Genomic DNA, 19,341 nt, shown 5'->3' with positions numbered 1-19,341 from the left:
AGCAAAGTATTTCTAAAACGTTTATCGTCATCTCTCAACTTGCTTGTTACTAAACCTCTTCTACTAGAGAAATTTTGTACCATGAGAAATCTTGTGTCCGATGCCTGATGGGATAACATTGAATGTGGACACATTTCTAGACTCTAGGATGGATGGAGCATTTTTCTGTAAAATTGATGCTGACAGATAGCCTCCACAAAGGTACTGATGAGCTTTATACTTGTACCAACATCAGGTATGCAAAATCCATGCAAGAGATGGCTGCTTTTACTCGTGCTTCTAAATTAAGGTTATGTATATGCCACAGGTGCTCTGTAGCCTCTATAAGTCCCTTAGTTCCAATCACAGTGGAACAGCCTTTCTGTAAGTTAATGTTCCAAAATTTTAAGCTATGGAGATGCTGGACTTTCACCCCTTCACCCCTCCATTTTAACTACTCAGACACCTGCATGTATTTGTATTGCCTTTTTCATTCTTCTTCTTTGCCAACCATGGAAAAAACCCAATTAGATTTTGATAGGATAAAGTGAAAGCTAGAGGAGATTGTTTTTTCACCTTTTTTTTTCTTAATTGGAGGATAGGTGCTTTACAATGTTGTGTTAATTTCTGCTGTACAGCAAAGTGAATCAGTTATACATATATCCACTCTTTTTTAGCTTTTCTTCCCATTTAGTTCACCAGAGATCCCTGAGTAGAGTTCACTGTGCCATACAGTAGGTTCTCATTAGTTATCTATTTTATACATAGTAGTGTATCTGTATCAATCCCAATCTCCCGATTCGTCCCATCCCCCCTTCCCTGCTGGTAACCACAAGTCTGTTCTCTACATCTGCGACTCGACTCTTATTTCTGCCTTGCAAACAAGTTCGTCTGTACCATAACAATTGGTATTTTATCTGAAGGAAGTGGAAGTTCAGAAAGAGTGGTGGTTACTAGTTCCGATATGTTGACAGAAAGCAGCATTAATAATTCCCTCCCCCAGGCCAGGCACGCTGCTGTGTGCATCCAAATTTTGTAATTCACTGGCATCTCATAAAAACCTTGTGAGACAATTAATGATGAGTTTTATTACCTACAGCTTCAAGGAGGCAGAATGGAGGGGTTGTGAAGAGTGTGTAAGGGCTTTGGAAATAGCTTGCTTGCTCAAATCATGATGCTCCCTCTTACTAGCTGTGTGACTTGAGACCCTTCAATTTCTTCATTTATAGAATGTAGATAATAATAGCACCTTCCTCCTATATTGATGATGAGGATTAAATGAATTAAGACATAAATATATTAGTATAATGCCCAGCACAGTGGTTCTCAAAGTGGTCCCCAGACCATCAGCATCTGTATCTCTGAGAACCTTTTAGAAATGTACATTCTTGGATCCCAACATAGGTATCCTGAATCAGAAACCCTGGGGGTGAGTCTTATTAATATGTGTTTTCACAAGCTCTCCAGGTTATTCTGTTGCTTGCTAACATTTAAAAACCACTGGAATAGGACACTGTAAGTACACAAATGCTAATGAGAAAGAATGCTCCCTTTTACGAAAGAAACCAGTTCTGACCTTGTATATTCAGTATTGAAACTTTCCGAACATTTGGATTAATATCAAGTGGTGAAGAGTCAAGAAGAGATGAAATATTGACATTCAGTCCTGTACAAAGATATTTTTAATAATGGGGTGATAAAACTTGCAAACAGTAATAGTGAAAAGTTGAGCACAGCATTATACACATCAAAGACTGTAGATATTCACCACGTGTGGGCTAATTTATTGTTCTCAGGTATATCAGGGATGATAACAAAAGCTAAAATTTAGCTTAAGCTCTAAGAGTACAGTTTAGGAATAAAATCTCAGTTCCACTATTTATCATCTTACTGAGACTGGATAAGTTATTTACCTTCTCTTTTTCTTCATTTACTCTTTTGCAAGATGAGAACGATAATCATACATAATAGTTTGTTGTGAGAATTAAATGTAAAGTGGAAACTACAGTTCTCAAAAAAAATCAGTTCTCGAGAAATACTAGTTATTGGGACTTCCCTGGTGGCGCAGTGGTTAAGTAAGAACCCACCTGCTAATGCAGGGGACATGGGTTTGAGACCTGGTCCGGGAAGATGCCACGTGCCACAGAGCAACTAAGCCCATGTGCCACAACTACTGAGCCCACGTGCCACAACTACTGAAGCCCACACACCTAGAGCCCATGCCCCACAGCAGAGGAAGGCACCACAATGCCTGCTCACCACAACGAAGAGGAGCCCCCACTTGCCGCAACTAGAGAAAGCCCACCTGCAGCAACAAAGGCCCAACACAGCCAAAAATAAATAAATAAATATAAAAACATTTGAATATAAATATATAAAACAGTTATGTATATTTTAAGAAAAGAAATATTAGTTATTATTAAGCATGAGTTTGTGCTCTATATGAAATCATTTAATCCTCTCAGTAACCACACACAGTAAGCACTATTCTTATGGTCCTCCTCTTGTGGATAAGGAATTGGAGAGTCAGAGATTGAAAAACAAGCCATACCTCTCTCAGCTATTATGTGCTAGAGCCAGGATTCAAACTGTAGGATCTAATTCCAGAGCCATCCACTGAAATAAAGAAGGGCAGTTAGTTGTTGGTGTTTCTGACTTCCCCTAGAGCAGTAAAGAAAATAATTAGGTCAAGAAGAAACCTGAGAAAGATAAGCTCTGAGGCACTGGTCAAGGTTCTCCAGGAGGAGAAGATGGCATTGCTTTTTGTCTTTGATACATCCTGTCATGGTGGAGGAAGAATTAGAGACCATTATCTCAAACATTGATCTTAAAAAAATAAACGATGTTGGAGGAGGAAGGAACACCCTAAAGTTGAGGCAAGTATTCCCTTCCTTGTCCTTATTCTTAAAGAGATGAATTAAAGAGGTTACTTTGGATTAGGCTTAAGAGCTGCAGTGAGGACAAATTATGTTGTGGGAAGGGTTTGACAAGCCATTTGATTCCCTTAGCAAATCCCCTTCCCCTTTTAAAATATTTTTTTAAGTACCAGGATACAGGTACAATATAAAAGAGAAGATATTTTGAGACCGCAGGGGAGACTTGCCGATATTTTGGGTTTGTCACTTGATTAAATCATAGCTCAGAGTCCTTGAGGCCTCACAAGAATATACAATGGGAAAAAGACAGTCTCTTCAGCAAGTGTTATTGGGAAAGTTGGACAGCCACATGTAAAGCAATGAAGTTAGAACAACCCATACATAAAAATAAACTCAAAATGGCTTAAAGTCTTAAACATGAGACATGATACCATAAAACTCCCAGAAGTGATCATGGGCAAGACTTTCTCTGAGATAAATCATACCAATGTTTTCTTAGGTCAGTCCCCCAAGGCAATAGAAATAAAAACAAAAATAAACAAATGGGACCTAATCAAACTTACAAGCTTTTGTACAGCAAAGGAAACCATAAACAAAATGAAAAGACAACCTACATAATGGGAGAAAATATGTCAATGATGTGACCAGTAAGGGCTTAAGTTCCAAATATACAAACAGCTCATACAAGTCAACAACAAAAAAACAAACAACCTAATCAAAAAATGAGCAGAAAACCTACATAGACATTTCTCCAAAGAAGAAATACAAATGGCCAATAGGCACATGAAAAGATGCTTAACATCACTAATTATTAGGGAAATGCAAATCAAAACTACAATGAGGTACCACTTCACAGCGGTCAGAATGGCCATCATTAAAAAGTTTACAAATAACAAATGTTGGAGAGGGTGTGGAGAAAAGGGAACCCCTCCTACACTGTTGGTGGGAATGTAAGCTGGTACAGCCACTATGGAAAACAATATGGAGGTTCCTCGTAAAACTAAAAATAGAATTACCGTGTAATCCAGCAACCCCACTCCTGGGCATATATCCAGACAGAACTCTAATTCAAAAACATACATGCACCCCTATGTTTATAGCAGCATTATTCACAATAGCCAAGACATGGAAGCAGCCTAAATGTACACCCACAGATGAATGGATAAAGAAGATGTGGCATATATATGCAGTGGAATACTATCAGCCGTAAAAAAGAATGAAATAATGCCACTGCAGCAACATGGGTGCAACTAGAGATTATCATACTAAGTGAAGTCAGTCAGAAAGAGAAAGACAAATACCGTATGATATCACTTACATGTGGAATCTAAAATATGGCACAAATGAACTTTTATGAAACAGAAACAGACTCACATGGAGAACAGACTTGTGGTTGCCAAGGGGGCTGGGTGGGAGAGGGATGGAATGGGAATTTGGGGTTAGCAGATGCAAACTATTATATATAGAATGGATAAACAACAAGATCCTACTGTATAGCACAGAGTACAATATTCAGTATCCTATGATAGACCATAATGGAAAAGAATATTTTTTGAAAAAGAATGTATATATATGTATAACTGAATCACTTTGCTGTACAGCAGAAATTAACACAACATTGTAAATCAACTATACTTCAATAAGAAATAAAAAATAAACAAAAACAAAGCAAACCAAAACCAAAACCAGAAAAAGAAAAAAAAGTCCTTGAGGCCTCAAAGTTGTGACCCTGAGGCCAAAGCAATGTGGATTTCCTTCTGACTTTGCTTGTGGTTCTGAATAAAGCGTCTGTGATTTTTCTATAGCATATATATATAAACCATCTCTATCGTGACAGTTTCTCCCAATTCATGATTATATAAAATGCTTGATTCAAGATTATATGGACTTGCTTTAAAAAGAACATATGAGGGCATGAAGCTGTTTTTTTAGTAGTTGAAATCCATCATTAAATGTAATCCTCACCAGTGTTTTCTGAATTTGAGTTTGATGGTGAATGTGGGTATGCTGATTTTTCCAAGCAGCACCTCAAGCATTAAGTATATCAGACATCCAGTAAACACATTTTCTATTATTCTTGATAGGTTGTTAGGTTTTACGTAAATCAACCATCATAATGACCTGGGTTATTGTGGAATACAAGAAAGGTTCACTTCACATTTAGAATACATGTTTCCAGTGGAAATATTGAGAATCTTTTAAAAGGAGGACATTTTCTGTCAAGAGTCAATAATTCAGACAAAAGGTAAAGCTTTATAATTAGCAATATAATAATGATTTTATGAAAATGACATTTTATTACCTTCACCCACACATAATACACAATTTAATGGACAGTAGTACAATTGACAAGTGGATTTCTTTTCTTTGGCCTCTCCCATTGCGGAGCACAGGCTCTGGACGCGCAGGCTCAGCGGCCATGGCTCACGGGCCGATCCATGTTGGATCTTCCCGGACCGGGGCACGAACCCACGTCCCCTGCATCGGCAGGCGGACTCTCAACCACTGCGCCACCAGGGAAGCCCCGACAAGTGGATTTCTTAATGGACCTACTATCTGAGACTGTCTTAAAGAATAATTCTGACTGAAGTGCCTCCTAAAATTCAGACTTTGGGGGAAAGATGAACAAAGAGAGATACTTCTCTGCCTTTATATGAGATAATAGCACTAAAGAGAGAATCTGGATGGTAATCAAGTAGGGACGCCTTGTTTGTAGATTATAAAGCAGTGCCAGCCCCCCAACCCTTAATTATGGTAAGGCTCTACATGAAAGAATGGGTAAATAGGTAAGAATTTGGCTATATCAAGTAAAGCTCAGACAAGTACTACAAGAGTAAGTGAAAAATGAGGGTGCAGACATCAGCTTGTCTGTTGTGATGGTTACATGGTTTAGAGGCTGAGGGTGGGGCTAGGAGAGAAGAGGCTTGGAGGATCCAGACACAATATAATGATACATTTGTTGTACTTGATAAGAATCACTTGTAACTAGCCCATTAATTCTTATCAGGAAACATTTTATTCTCAAGTGTTATGTTGAGCATTTGCCCTGAAATTATGTTTGTACTCTTAATTGGCTTAGAGAGCGCTTTTTTCTTTTTTTCTCATCCCATAAAGGTAAACTTAAGTTTCTCAGCGACATAATCAAACCTTCTCATTTAAGTGTCCTTCAAATTAATGAATTTGATATATTCTGTGGATTCTTTTTTAGCTTCTGTTTTAGAAGTACAACATAATTACTCTCTAAAAAAACCATAAATGACATATTTTAATTAGTATGCCAATTTATATTTGAAGATATATTGCTATAGCTGTTTTAAAAACACTAAATTTTTTTTACAGTTTTATAAGAAAAAGTCCAATAGCAAAACTATTCAAGAATTCATATTAAATGCTACCAATTAAGTAACTGCAATGAGAGGTGTTTATTAATATTATTCTCTGATGTATTCATTACTTTCACTACAGAAATATGAGAAATAGCATTAAAAAGAACGTTTATAAACCAAATGATGACTTAAAACAAAAGCAGTATGGGCTTCCTTGGTGGCGCAGTGGTTGAGAGTCCGCCTGCCCGTGCAGGGGACACGGGTTCGTGCCCCGGTCCGGGAGGATCCCACATGCCGGAGCGGCTGGGCCCATGAGCCATGGCCGCTGAGCCTGTGCATCTGGAGCCTGTGCTCCACAACGGGAGAGGCCACAACAGTGAGAGGCCCGCGTACTGCAAAAAAACAAAAAAACCCAAAAAAACAAAAAACAAAAGCAGTAGACGCTGAGCAGTAGATTGAGAGGAATGGATTGCAGTATAATATGGCATGTAGCAGCATGGACTTCTGAGTCATGTAGCCCCAGACACTATCTCTTACTAGTTAGATGACATTAAACAGTTTTCTTAACTTTCCTGAGCCTCAGTTTTTTCATAGATAAATTCTTAGGAGGCTGAGATAATCAACAGAAATTACATGTATAAAATACTTAGCACAGTGCTTTATGCCAAATAGACACTTAATAATACACTTTAACCATTAGTATTATTAAACATCACAACTGTACGTGGCAAGCTGCTGCCATGGCTCTGCCCCACTCCTCACCTCCATATTTCCAAACACACACACACACACATACACACACACTTATAATAAGAAGAATGGAAAAAATATAGTAACAGAGTATAATAAAATTAAGAAGAGAAAGTCCTGGACCAAGAACCCAAGGTCCTAGGTTGATACTTAAGTTCTGTCACTGAGTTGCTGAGTCACATTGGATAAAAAATTTTCTCTCTCTAGTCTTCAGTTTCCTTGCAGTTAAGATGAAAATTTTGGGCTCCCTGTATTTCTTGATTGAATGTTGCAAAAAAAGGTGAAATGATAACAATACTACCTCCAAATGACACAACAAAGGACAAGCAGCCCTGCAATCATTCTTTCATTTGGTGCTTCATGAAACGAAAGATAAGTCTCTTTTTTTTGTATTATTATCATTTCATTTTTTAAAACTCTTCTTTCTTACTTCATCTTAATAGGTTTGTTCCAAACTGTGTCTTGTATTTGTATTCGCCTTCCTGACACAATCCTCTGAATTACTTTTTGAAGTTGGACAAGCTTTTTCTGCACAAGTCTCTTTACAATGAGAAGCTGTTTCTCTGTTTGTAAATTTCCAACACAATTCCTCCATATGTAGATAAGCCATAGTTGCCCCTCAGTCTGGATTGCTGCTTCAGTTATCTGAATAACTCTTGATCTTCCCAAGCAAAGCTGTTGAGTCTCTGTGCCTTCACTGAAGGTATTTCTTACTGACTTCCTTGGATTCATTACACCTTACTGTATAGGTTTTAATTCAACAAATATTTATTGAAAAGCTACTGTATGTACTAAACACTGAGAACAGAAACAAAAATAAATGAGATATATACCTTTGTTCCTAGAAAGCTTATAGTCTAATGAGCAGACAGGAACATAAACAGATAAATTAAACACAATCAATTGAGTATGTGGGTGGCAATATGTATAAGATACAATGGGAGCTGGCATAAGGTAACTCTACATTTAACATTCTAAGAAACTGCCAAACTGTTTTCCAAAATGGCTCTAACCATTTTACATTCTCATCTGCAGTATATGAGGGTTACAGTTTCTCCACAACCTTGACAACATTTTTTGTCTGTCTTTTTGGTTATAGCCATCTTAGTGGGCATGAAGTTATATCTCTTTGTAGTTCAAATTTGGGGCTTCCCTGGTGGCGCAGTGGTTGAGAGTCCGCCTGCCGATGCAGGGGACACGGGTTCGTGCCCCAGTCCGGGAAGATCCCACATGCCGCGGAGCGGCTGGGCCCGTGAGCCATGGCCGCTGAGCCTGCGCGTCCAGAGCCTGTGCTCCGCAACGGGAGAGGCCACAACAGTGAGAGGCCCGCGTACTGCAAAAAAAAACATAATAATAAAATAAAATAAATTTGCATTCTCTAATAATGTAATGATGTTGAGACTATTTGAATGCTTCCTGACTCTTTGTGTGCCTTCATTGATGAAATATTTATTCAGATTTACTGTCTATTTTTTTAACTGGGTAATTTGAGTTTTAAGATTTAAGTTTTAAGATTTTATTTTTACATATTCTGGATACATGTTCCTTATTGGATATGTGTTTTGCATATATTTTCCCTGAATCTGTGGCCTGTCGTTTTGCTTTCTTGATGGTATCTTTTGAAGTGCAGAAGTTACTAATTTTGATAACATCTGATTTGTCAGTTCTTTTCTTAGGTTGCTTGTGCTCTTGGTGTCATATATAAGAAATCTTTGCCTAACTCTGATACAAAGATCAGCTCCTATGTTTTCTTTTAGGAGTTTTAGAGTTTTAGCACTTACATTTAGCTCTATGATTCATTTTGACTTAATGTTTGCATACAGTTTGAAGTAAAGGTCTAAATTCATCTTGAGAATGTGGATATCTAATTGTACCAGCATGATTTGTGGTAATAACTATTTTTCCCTATTAAACTGCCTTAGCATCTTGTTTACAAATCAATTGACCATAAATGTAAAGTTTATTTCTGAATTCTTAACTCTTTGCCAGTGATCTATGTCTATCCTTTGCAAGTACCACACTGTCTTGATTACCATAGCTTTGTAGTAAGTTTTGAAACCAGAAAGTTCAAGTCCTCCAATTTTGTTCATTTGTTTAAAAAGATTGTTTTGGCCATTCTTTTATGCTGTCTTAGGGAACATTGCTTTATCCCTTAGGCAATGGAAACAATTATTTATATATAGGTTATCATCTCTGTCATACTGTCAGCTTCTTTAGAGAGGGGAGTTTGTCCTACTCATTGCTCTCTCCATAGCAGCTGGCACATTGTATAGCCTCAAAAGATATTTGTTGAAGCCATAATATTTACATTATGCAAGGTGACATTATAATTTCTCAGTGTAATTATTTCACATACACTGATGAGATTGGATAGACTGCATTGGAAAGAACAACGGGTTGGGAAATGGAAACCCTGATTCCAGTCCTTCATCTATGATAGACTAGTGTTTGACCTTGAGAAAGTGAGGAGCTATTCTGAGTCACAATTTGCACATCTATGAAGGTGACATTAGTGTTAATTGTTTTACAGGATATCTTCTGGCTCTAAAATTCTTTTTCTTTTTCAAAGTGACTCCTTCATTTTATTTATTTATTTATTTATTGGCCACGCCACACCACTTGCGGGACCTTTAGTTCCCCGACCAGGGATCGAACCTGTGCCCCCTGCAATGGAAGCGCAGAGCCTTAACCACTGGACTGCCGGGGAAGTCCCTGGCTCTAAAATTCTTTGTTAGTGTAAGATAGCTTTACCAGTCTTAGGAAAAATGATATTTTACTGACCAATTGCTATGGGACAGGTAGTACAATAAAAGGATAAAAGACATGTAAGGGATGATCTGTGTTATCAAGGAACTTGTAATCTAGATCAGGTTGTAAGATATACAGATGTAAAATAATGCTTTATTTTCAACATTCATAAACATCATTATTATAGAATATTATACCTTCTTTTCTTTTATGCCTTACCTTTGATATGGACGGCTTCCTTTTACGTTGACATTCAGGTATGGAATGTAATTCTGCAAAATTCCAGTTATACCTGGCTAGTCATCGGCATCTTCATTTTAATACATTTTGATTTTTCTTAGTGCTCAAGCTTTGTGGATCAAGCATAGGAATTTAGTTACATTAGCATTCTTTGTTCCTCTGCTTTAACTTATGTTACAGAACAACTATCTCATATGCCATATTTGAGATTTTGGGAATGAGAACAGAGTTGTTTAAATCCAGTGAGTGCATTTCCTCTGCCCTTTGATCAGAAGCATTGCGTGCAATCTAAAAATGTTAGAGGAAGAGAGAAGTGGGATGAATAACCCAAATATAGTATCTTATTTCAGAGATCATTTACTATTACAGCAACCAAAGCAATCACTTCTCAGAAATCCCAGGTAGGCAGCTCTACTTTCATGGTTTGCATTATGATTTTTCATTTAGTATAAAAGCGGTATTTTAGGGCCTTCCCTGGTGGCACAGTGATTAAGAATCCACCTGCCAATGCAGGGGACACAGGTTTGAGCCCTGGCCTGGGAAGATCCCACATGCCGAGGAGTAACTAAACCCACGTGCCACAACTACTGAGCCGGTGCTCTAGAGCCTGCAAGCCACAACTACTGAGCCCATGATCCTAGAGCCTGTGCTCCACAAGAAGAGAACCCACTGCAATGAGAAGCCCTGCACTGCAATGAAGAATGGCCCCCGCTCGATGCAACTAGAGAAAGCCTGTGCACAGCAATGAAGAAAGACCCAATGCAGCCAAAAATAAAAATAAATAAAAAATGAAAAAACAAACAAAAAAAGTGGTATTTTAGCCACACAGTCCTGTGGTTTGTTAGAATATATTTCTCTAAAAGTTTGTATATGGCATCAGAAATTAGTTACTTTTTAATGAATTTTGAAAAACAAGCCTCAGTGGGCGCTATTTAGTTTTTCTTCTTCAAAAAGTTATTCTTCTTGGATGTTCAGCCACAAGGCAAGAGTACTGGAGAGTATAATTGACTAGAAACACAAGTTACAGCAATGAATCAATCGTATTACCCATGGAGGATAAAATGCAATAAGTGGGATAAACGTTTCATATTCAAACTTCTTCAGAATCAACCTTATTGATGGTAATGACTGCTGCTTCTTTCTGTAAGGGAGAGAGTGTAGAGTAATACCCAAATTGCCTTTTCAGTGAAGAGAAATTTGGTATGTTTAATTCATTTTGTAGGTTTTGCCCTAAGGGTTTTACACCACTACCAGGTCTTTTATTAAATTTATTTTCTTGGGTCACTAGGGTACAAGCAAAAATTCACAATCTGTTTTATTTGAGACTCACAGAAAGTTATTTGATATAGATATTTAGTACTGAAATGTTTATTCCCAGAATGTTAGTCTTAGAGTTTTAGGAATGGATTTCAGTATCTTTTGTACAGGTTAATAATTTTGCAGAAAGCAAGCCATCTGAGCTATGCTATTATTTTATAGGTTAATGAATCTTTTATCCATAAAGAGAGCCATCAGAGACTGGCTAAAAGGTTACAGTGACTTTAAAATTGAAGAAAACTGAAGGGATCTGGGATATCTGACCAATGGAAGAATTGACAAATATAGTCAAGGATGTTACATGAAGAGTGACCACAGTGATTTTCTCTAGAACTTCTAAGCACAAAATTTATAACATGAAATCTCTTCATTGCCATGACCTCTCCTCCCAGAGTGGAAACTTGGGGTTTGAGGGAAGGGAGCAAAGCAAAGAAGCAGACTATATGGGTGTGCCCCCCCAAACCAAGACTTACTTTCTTCACCTTCCTCTTCACTTCTAGAGCCTGCTGTGCTTTCAAGAACGTTGGGAAAGCCTACAACTCTAGTAGCTTATCACAGGGAGGAGTATTTAAATAAGTGGAGGTTATAGTGGCACAAACACAGGGAAGCAATGAGGGAAAGAGTTAGATTAGAGATGCGCAAAGCACCAGAAGGACGTAAAACTAGGAGGGTTCAAACTTCCGATGGCCACCGTGTGAACAGGGATGTGAGGCAGGGTCACACCTGGTTCGTGCAGTGTCTTGGTGTGATTCAGGAAATGAGTCCTTTATTCAAGATCTACCTTTTGGAAAATTTTTGAAGTGAGACAATTTGTGGCCATCTACAGGGAAAGTATCATAATAAATGTATAAATCCCTGATGTCTAAGAAGTAAGCTACATTCCTTTAGAGGTTGGTAAAATTGCTCCTGGTAATCTCTTAGAATGGAGTAGACAAATTATCTGAGGGGTTGGTTCCAGCTATTTTATGAGGTGATATTGGAGGCACCATGATGGTTGTTCCACAGGCTACTAGTAGTCTGGAGTACCTTTGGGGTGTTACTATTCTCAGTTTGGAATGGCAGCTATATCCTGGGGGCTCCCTCAAATCTCACATAGTAGTACACTGTTCCTATCATGGTGGTAGGACGGCTACCCATAATCAATACGTACATAATAAGACCATGGTAACACTTCTGTCTAATCCGTATTTAGGAATCCTTAGTTTGCATAAAGAGCTCATCGTGTTGACACAACCTGGCATCTGTGGGATGGAACAGAGGTATTCAGAATGGAATCATATATTAGAACTCAAACAAAGGTCTTCTAGAATTCCCCAGCCAAGTTTTCCTTCCAGTGTACCATGTTATGCTTTTCCCAGTGGTGTTTAGGCTTCTTGAATATATCTTGATATGTTATGTCAAGTTGGGTGAGAAGCTGTCACAGTCCTACTCCTGGAACATGATGCATGAGCATCTGGATCCTTCCATGCTTTCTGTGCCTTCAGGAATCTTCTGATAGGTCTGCCCAGTGGCTTGGCCACTTGAGAATCTGCCCTGTCACTTAGGAAAAAACAATGCCTCCGTGGGTAGGAACTTGGGACTTGCCTTGTTTCTAAACCACTTACCCTTTCGTATTTCATTCTCTTTTCATACCTTTGAAAAGCATATAAGGTACTAGAATAAAAATATCCTGGAAATGGGAGTCATGCTCCATCAAATGTATTCTTGCTGCAGCCAAGTTGATCTTTACACGCACTAATTAGAATACGTCATTCTTCTAGATAAAATCTTTCGGCAGCCTTCCTTTTCTCCTTGAATAGAGTCAAAATTTCTTACTGTGGCTTACAAAGCCTTGTCTGGATGCTACAGCCTTTCTTTAACACCCCTCCCCAGGCTCCCCACCCCCAAGCCATTACATTCACAAATATCCCAGCTAAGCAAACTGGATAGACACTCCCTCTAGGCCTCTTATTTCTCTCCTCCAATCTTTCTTTCTGTCTTCCCTTCCTTCCTCCCTGTCTCCTTTTCCGTTTCCCTTTGTTTTTGGTCATTAGAAACACAATGGAACACTGACGCAGTTGCCACTGAAGAAACAAATGATCTTGGAGAAAAGCGTATAGTCTTTAAGATTACCCCCAGAATGCTGTTCATTTTTCATCCCATTCATTGCTGCTGATTAAAGTCTGACTGATGACTTGTCTCCTGGCTTCTATGATGGGATTGATATCTTTATATCCGCTTTAGATTACTTCATGCTTATTTATTGTGTATGTACTTTTTTCCCCTTTGAAATAAAAGAATAGTATCAAGATTTAATGGTGCTTGAATCACATTATCATCCTTGACCTAAGTGGCTTGGAGTAATAAGGTGAAGTACTGTAAAATGGGAAAGAATATTAATCATCTAACTTTTGAAAAAATAGAATTCTGTACTTTGCATATTCATTCAAGCTAGAGTGCCCTGGATATGTTGTATGGTCAATTAGAGTTAGAGTTAATTTGAGCAACCACTAGAATACTAATTCCATGAGGTCAATACTATATTTTATTAATCTTTTTGTCCCTGATATTTCAGAGGGTACCGTCCTTAGTAGGCTCTCATTAAATATTGAGTAAGCGACCATGTACATAGTGAGGAACAATGTAGCATAGAGGGAATCAGCATATGTGTTCAGGTTTTAGGAGTAAAAATAAACTGTTGTCCTCTTCTCACTCTGAGTCCTGAAATAGTTGAAAAATCAAACATAGGAGTCAGACAGGTAAAAAATTAAATATCAGGTTCGACGCTAATAAAACTAATTCTGAGAATATTTCTTGACCTGCAATCAAAGTGTGATTTCCTAATATAAACCCTGCACCCCTGAACTAAAAAAACTTAAATAGTCTGTCAGAGATATGACTACATCGTTCTCATCTCCGTTCCAACCCAACTCCTGTCTCTACCCCAGGCCTGGGGACAGACTCTGCCTCTGTAGGAGAGAAAATGTTAAACAAACTTCTGAGAAGAAGATGGGTCCCCCTGAATGAAATCTCAGCGTACTGAGCTACAGGGGCCGTGTTCCTTTTCTCTATCTCTTCATCAGCTAAGTCATTCCTCCTCCCAGGGAGAAGAGTTCTGGTGAAAGAAACCTTACGGGTTCCTTTCCATCTAGGGAATTCTTTCTTCTTTATGAAAACACAGGAAGTAGGCATTAAGTATTCACAATTTCCTCTTCAAAAGTTGGATAAAAAGGAAATCTGAAACTTCTTAATGGACTTAGAGGAAGATATCAGAGAAAGGTCAAAGTTGTATGTTAAGGCTTGAAACTCAGCCTTTAAGCTTTAAACGAGTTACACAGAAGAAAATAAAGCCACTTGTCACATTCTCTATAATTATTTTTGACCTATTTTTTAAAAATTATTCAATAAATAAATATCTACTGAATATCTACTGTGTGGCAGTTGCCGTTCTAGGTAAGAGGGATGGACCTTTAAACAAGAGAGAGATACATCTTGACCTTGTATAGACCTTACATTTCAATGCAGAAAACAAAATAAAGGCAAAAAGAGAAAAAAAGTACATAATATAAACTAAATAATGAAAAGTACATTAAGTGCTGTGAAGAAACATGAAGTAGTGTAATAAGGAATGATAAGAAATAGATAGCTATTAACATGGGATCGTTGGAGAAGGATTCTCTGAGAACATGATATCTGTGTAGGAACCAGAAGAAAATGAGGAAACCAATAAAGCAAAGTTCCAGGCCAGGGCGTTCCAGCCAGAGCTACTAACACGTGCAAAGTTCCTGAGGCAGAAACTAGCTTGTGAGGGGAATGTGGCTAGTTTGGAATGAATAATAGGAGGATCTTTTAAAATCGGAAAAGAGTAAGGTCTGGTACTTTGGATTTTTTTTTTTTTAACATCTTTATTGGAGTATAATTGCTTTAAAATGTTGTGTTAGTTTCTGCTTTATAACATAATGAATCAGCTATACATTTACATATATCCCCATATCTCCTCCCTCTTGCATCTCCCTCCTGCCCTCCCTATGCCACCCCTCTAGGTGGTCACAAAGCACCAAGCTGATCTCCCTGTGCTATGCGGCTGCTTCCCACTAGCTATCTGTTTTACATTTGGTAATATATATAAGTCCATGCCACTCTCTCACTTTGTCCCAGCTTGCCCTTCCCCCTTCCTGTGTCCTCAAGTCCATTCTCTACATCTGTGTCTTTATTCCTATCTTCCCTGGAGGTTCTTCAGAACCTTTTTTTTTAGATTCCATATATATGTGTTAGCAGACGGTATTTGTTTTTCTCCTTCTGACGTACTTCGCTCTGTATGACAGAGTCTAGGTTCATCCACCTCACTACAAATAACTCAATTTCATTTCTTTTTATGGCTGAGTAATATTCCATTCTATATACATGCCACATCTTCTTTATCCATTTGTCTGTTGATGGACAATTAGGTTGCTTCCATGTCCTGGCTATTGTAAATAGAGCTGCAATGAACATTGTGGTACATGACTCTTTTTGAATTATGGTTTTTTCAGGGTATACGCCCAGTGGTGGGATTGCTGGGTCATATGGTAGTTCTATTTTTAGTTTTATAAGGAACTTCCGTACTGTTCACCATAGTGGCTGTATCAATTTACATTCCCACCAACAGTGCAAGAGGGTTCTCTTTTCTCCACACCCTCTCCAGCAATTGTTGTTTGTACATTTTTTGATGATGGCCATTCTGACTGGTGTGAGGTGATACCTCATTGTAGTTTTGATTTGCATTTCTCTAATGGTTAGTGGTGTTGAGCATTCTTTCATGTGTTTGTTGGCAATCTGTATATCTTCTTTGGAGAAATGTCTGTTTAGGTCTTCTGCCCATTTGTGGATTGGGTTGTTTGTTTTTTTGATATTGAGCTGAATGAGCTGCTTGTAAATTTTGGAGATTAATCCTGTCAGTTGCTTCATTTGCAAATATTTTCTCCCATTCTGAGGGTTGTGTTTTCATCTTGTTTATGGTTTCCTTTGCTGTGCAAAAGCTTTGAAGTTTCATTAGGCCCCATTTGTTTATTTTTGTTTTTATTTCCATTCCTCTTGGAGGTGGGTCAGAAAGGATCTTGCGAGACCACTTCTGGCATAGCCACGGTGGCTAACCAGCATCCTGTCTCAGCTTCTCCCTCTAGAGCTTGTGGACAAGGGTATAGGATCAAGGATTCACATTGTGATGAAGAGTGATAAGGAGATTGTTTGCACACTTATGGGATTTGATGACTTTGTCAATATGGTACTGGAAGCTGTCATTGAGTTTCAAATCACACCAGAAGGAAGAAGAATTACTAAATTAGATCAAATTTTGTTAAATGGAAATAACAGTGCTGGTTCCTGGAGGAGAAGGACCTGAAGTATGAATAGATTTCCTTGACTTATGCTAGATTCTGTTTTGTCTTATAATGACAACAAAATAGAATTTTTATTTTAACCTTTAAAAGAAAAAAGGATCTTGCTGTGATTTATGTCATAGAGTGTTGTGCCTATGTTTTCCTGTAAGAGTTTGATGGTGTCTACATTTAGGCCTTTAATCCATTTTGAGTTTATTTTTGTGTATGGTGTTAGGGAGTGTTCTAATTTCATTCTTTTACATGTAGCTGTCCAGTTTTTCCAGCAGCACTTATTGAAGAGGCTGTCATTTCTCCACTGTATATTCTTGCCTCCTTCAGCAAAAATAAGGTGACCATATGGGTGTGGGTTTATCTCTGAGATTTCAATCCTGTTGCATTGATCTGTATTTCTGTTTTTGTGCCAGTACCATAGTGTCTTGATTACTGTAGCTTTGTAGTATAGTCTGAAGTCCGGGAGCCTGATTCCTCCAGCTCCGTTTTTCTTTCTCAAGAGTGCTTTGGCTATTCGGGGTCTTTTGTTTTTCCATACAAATTGTGAATTTTTTTGTTCTAGTTCTGTGACAAATGCCATTGGTAGCTTGATAGGGATTGCACTGAATCTGTAGATTGCTTTGGGTAGTATAGTCATTTTCACAATGTTGATTCTTTGGTACTTTGGATTTTAAAACAAACGAATAATAAGATTTTTTTTTTTCCTGAAGGTAGTGGAAAACCACTAAAGGTTTAGAGCATAAGAGTAAAATGATCAAATGTAGTTTTAAAAAACCTTACTGGATGCTTTCAGTAAAATGGCCATATCAATGCTAGAATGGAAGCAGCCAGACTCCATTAAGATGATTATCTAGGGGAAAATAAGAGGACTTTAATAAAGAAGCATTTACGGACATATAGTCATATGATATGCTATTCAAAGGACATGGTGTTTTTAGGGGAGCATGTAGAGAAATCATATAAAGCAGAAATGAAGGGCAATAAGTACACATATTCTACTTCTAAGTATTTAGAGTGGAAGAAAAAGAGAAAAGCAAGGAAGAGAGGAAGAGAGAAAAGGAAGGAACGAAGGGAGGGAGAGAGGGAAGGAGTGAGGGAGGGAGGAAAGGGAAGGAAGGAAGAAAGAAAGAGTTCAAGGCAATTGATCACCAAATAGTTGATGTGCTCCCACCATAAATATGATGGCATTTTGATTGGCTCACAAGTTATTGCTGCAGGTTGGACTCATTCTGCAAACAAAGTAATAAATATTACCTTTTAGAGTTATATTCAGGCATGTTGCTGATGAGAAAAAAATCAGCTTAGGTATTAGATCTGCCTCTGGATACCTGTATGAGTTTTGGACAAACCTCTTAATGATCCTTTCTTTCCTGTGAAAGATGGATGGGAAAATGATTGAAGAACAGAGATGTACAGAATTTGATTGAGATGAAGTGGTTTTGCAGAGCTGACTACATACTCCAGAGGCACTTGGATAAGTAATAATCACTGTTATTAACAGATTACCTCTATGGATACATACATACATCACAGTAACATAATACCACCAGTAATCACTGTTTAGTCAGTCACATGCTATGTTCTAGGAACCGATGAAATACTTTCCATAAAATTTCACAGAGAGCTTCAGTCACACTTACCTGTTCTAGAATTGAAAGAACATCTTTTAAGTTATTTTCATACTAATGCAAAATGTATTTCATCATTGCAAGCATGTGACATGAGGTATCTCAGTAAGCATCATTCTGATGCCCTCTGATCCACTGCTTTACTAATTATAGGTCTGGCTGTCAGCATGTTCAATAATTTTGTAGTTAGACTGAGCAGCAGGATGTTAGACTGAGTCATGCATAAATACGACAGTGGACAGTATACTTGGTTGGGAACGTGAGGGAGTCATTCAGCATTGACAGAATGAATTGATTAGAGGCAGCTTCATTCTCTTCCATCTGTTATCCCTCAATAAATTCTCTTCCAGCTGTTATCCCTCAATAAATCTCAGAGTGCAGTGGCTCTAGAGAATGCCCAACATGACTCTCTCTGGATTCGGAGAGGCCATACCATAACCTCTTAAGGAAATTAGCCCAGTTGGGATGTGGATCATTCACTGTACAAATATCTGTCAACGTGTAATGGTGATTGAGTGTCCCTGGCACAAAGCACTGACCAGGCACCGTGAGGAATTCAAAGAGAACAAATAATAGTAATGTGGGGTAGAAAGCTTCCATTCTCTTGGGCTGCTTCCGTCTGGGACTCATTCTTCTTGAATACCTCATGTCACTAAGATAGCAGACATCAGTGTCTGAGTAAGCTCAGATGTGTATTTTTTATTTTTCTAACAAATGGAATTGGGGGTTTTATTTTATTTTATTTTTTAAATTTTGTTATTGGAGTATAGTTGCTTTACAATGTTGTGTTAGTTTCTCCTGTACAATGAAGTGAATCAGCTATATGTATACATATATCCCCTCCGTCTTGGCCCTCCCTCCCACCCCCCCATCCCACCCATCTAGGTTGTCACAGAGCACCAAGCTGAGCTCCCTGTGCTATACAGCAGGTTCCCACTAGCTAGCTATTTTACACGTGGTAGTGTATTTATGTTGAACCTAATCTCCCAATTCGTCCCAACCTTCCCTTCCCACCCTGTGTCCACATGTCCATTCTCTACGTCTCCGTCTCTTTTCCTGCCCTACAGATAGGTTCATTTGTACCATTCTTCTAGATTCCACATATGTGTGTTAGTATACAATATTTGTT

At 38.2% G+C, this 19,341-nt stretch overlaps 1 pseudogene; it reads left to right on the top strand.

Moving 5' to 3' along the window:
• Positions 1–16,418: 16,418 nt before the first annotated feature.
• On the top strand, positions 16,419–16,602 carry LOC114887354 (annotated as a pseudogene).
• Positions 16,603–19,341: the final 2,739 nt, after the last annotated feature.

This window comes from Monodon monoceros, unplaced genomic scaffold (genome assembly GCF_005190385.1).
Source record: "Monodon monoceros isolate NGI ecotype Baffin Bay Population unplaced genomic scaffold, NGI_Narwhal_1 Super_Scaffold_7, whole genome shotgun sequence".
NCBI classification, from domain to species: domain Eukaryota; kingdom Metazoa; phylum Chordata; class Mammalia; order Artiodactyla; family Monodontidae; genus Monodon; species Monodon monoceros.
Note: the sequence above shows the minus strand (reverse complement) of the source record. Positions and strands in the feature narration are given on the sequence as shown.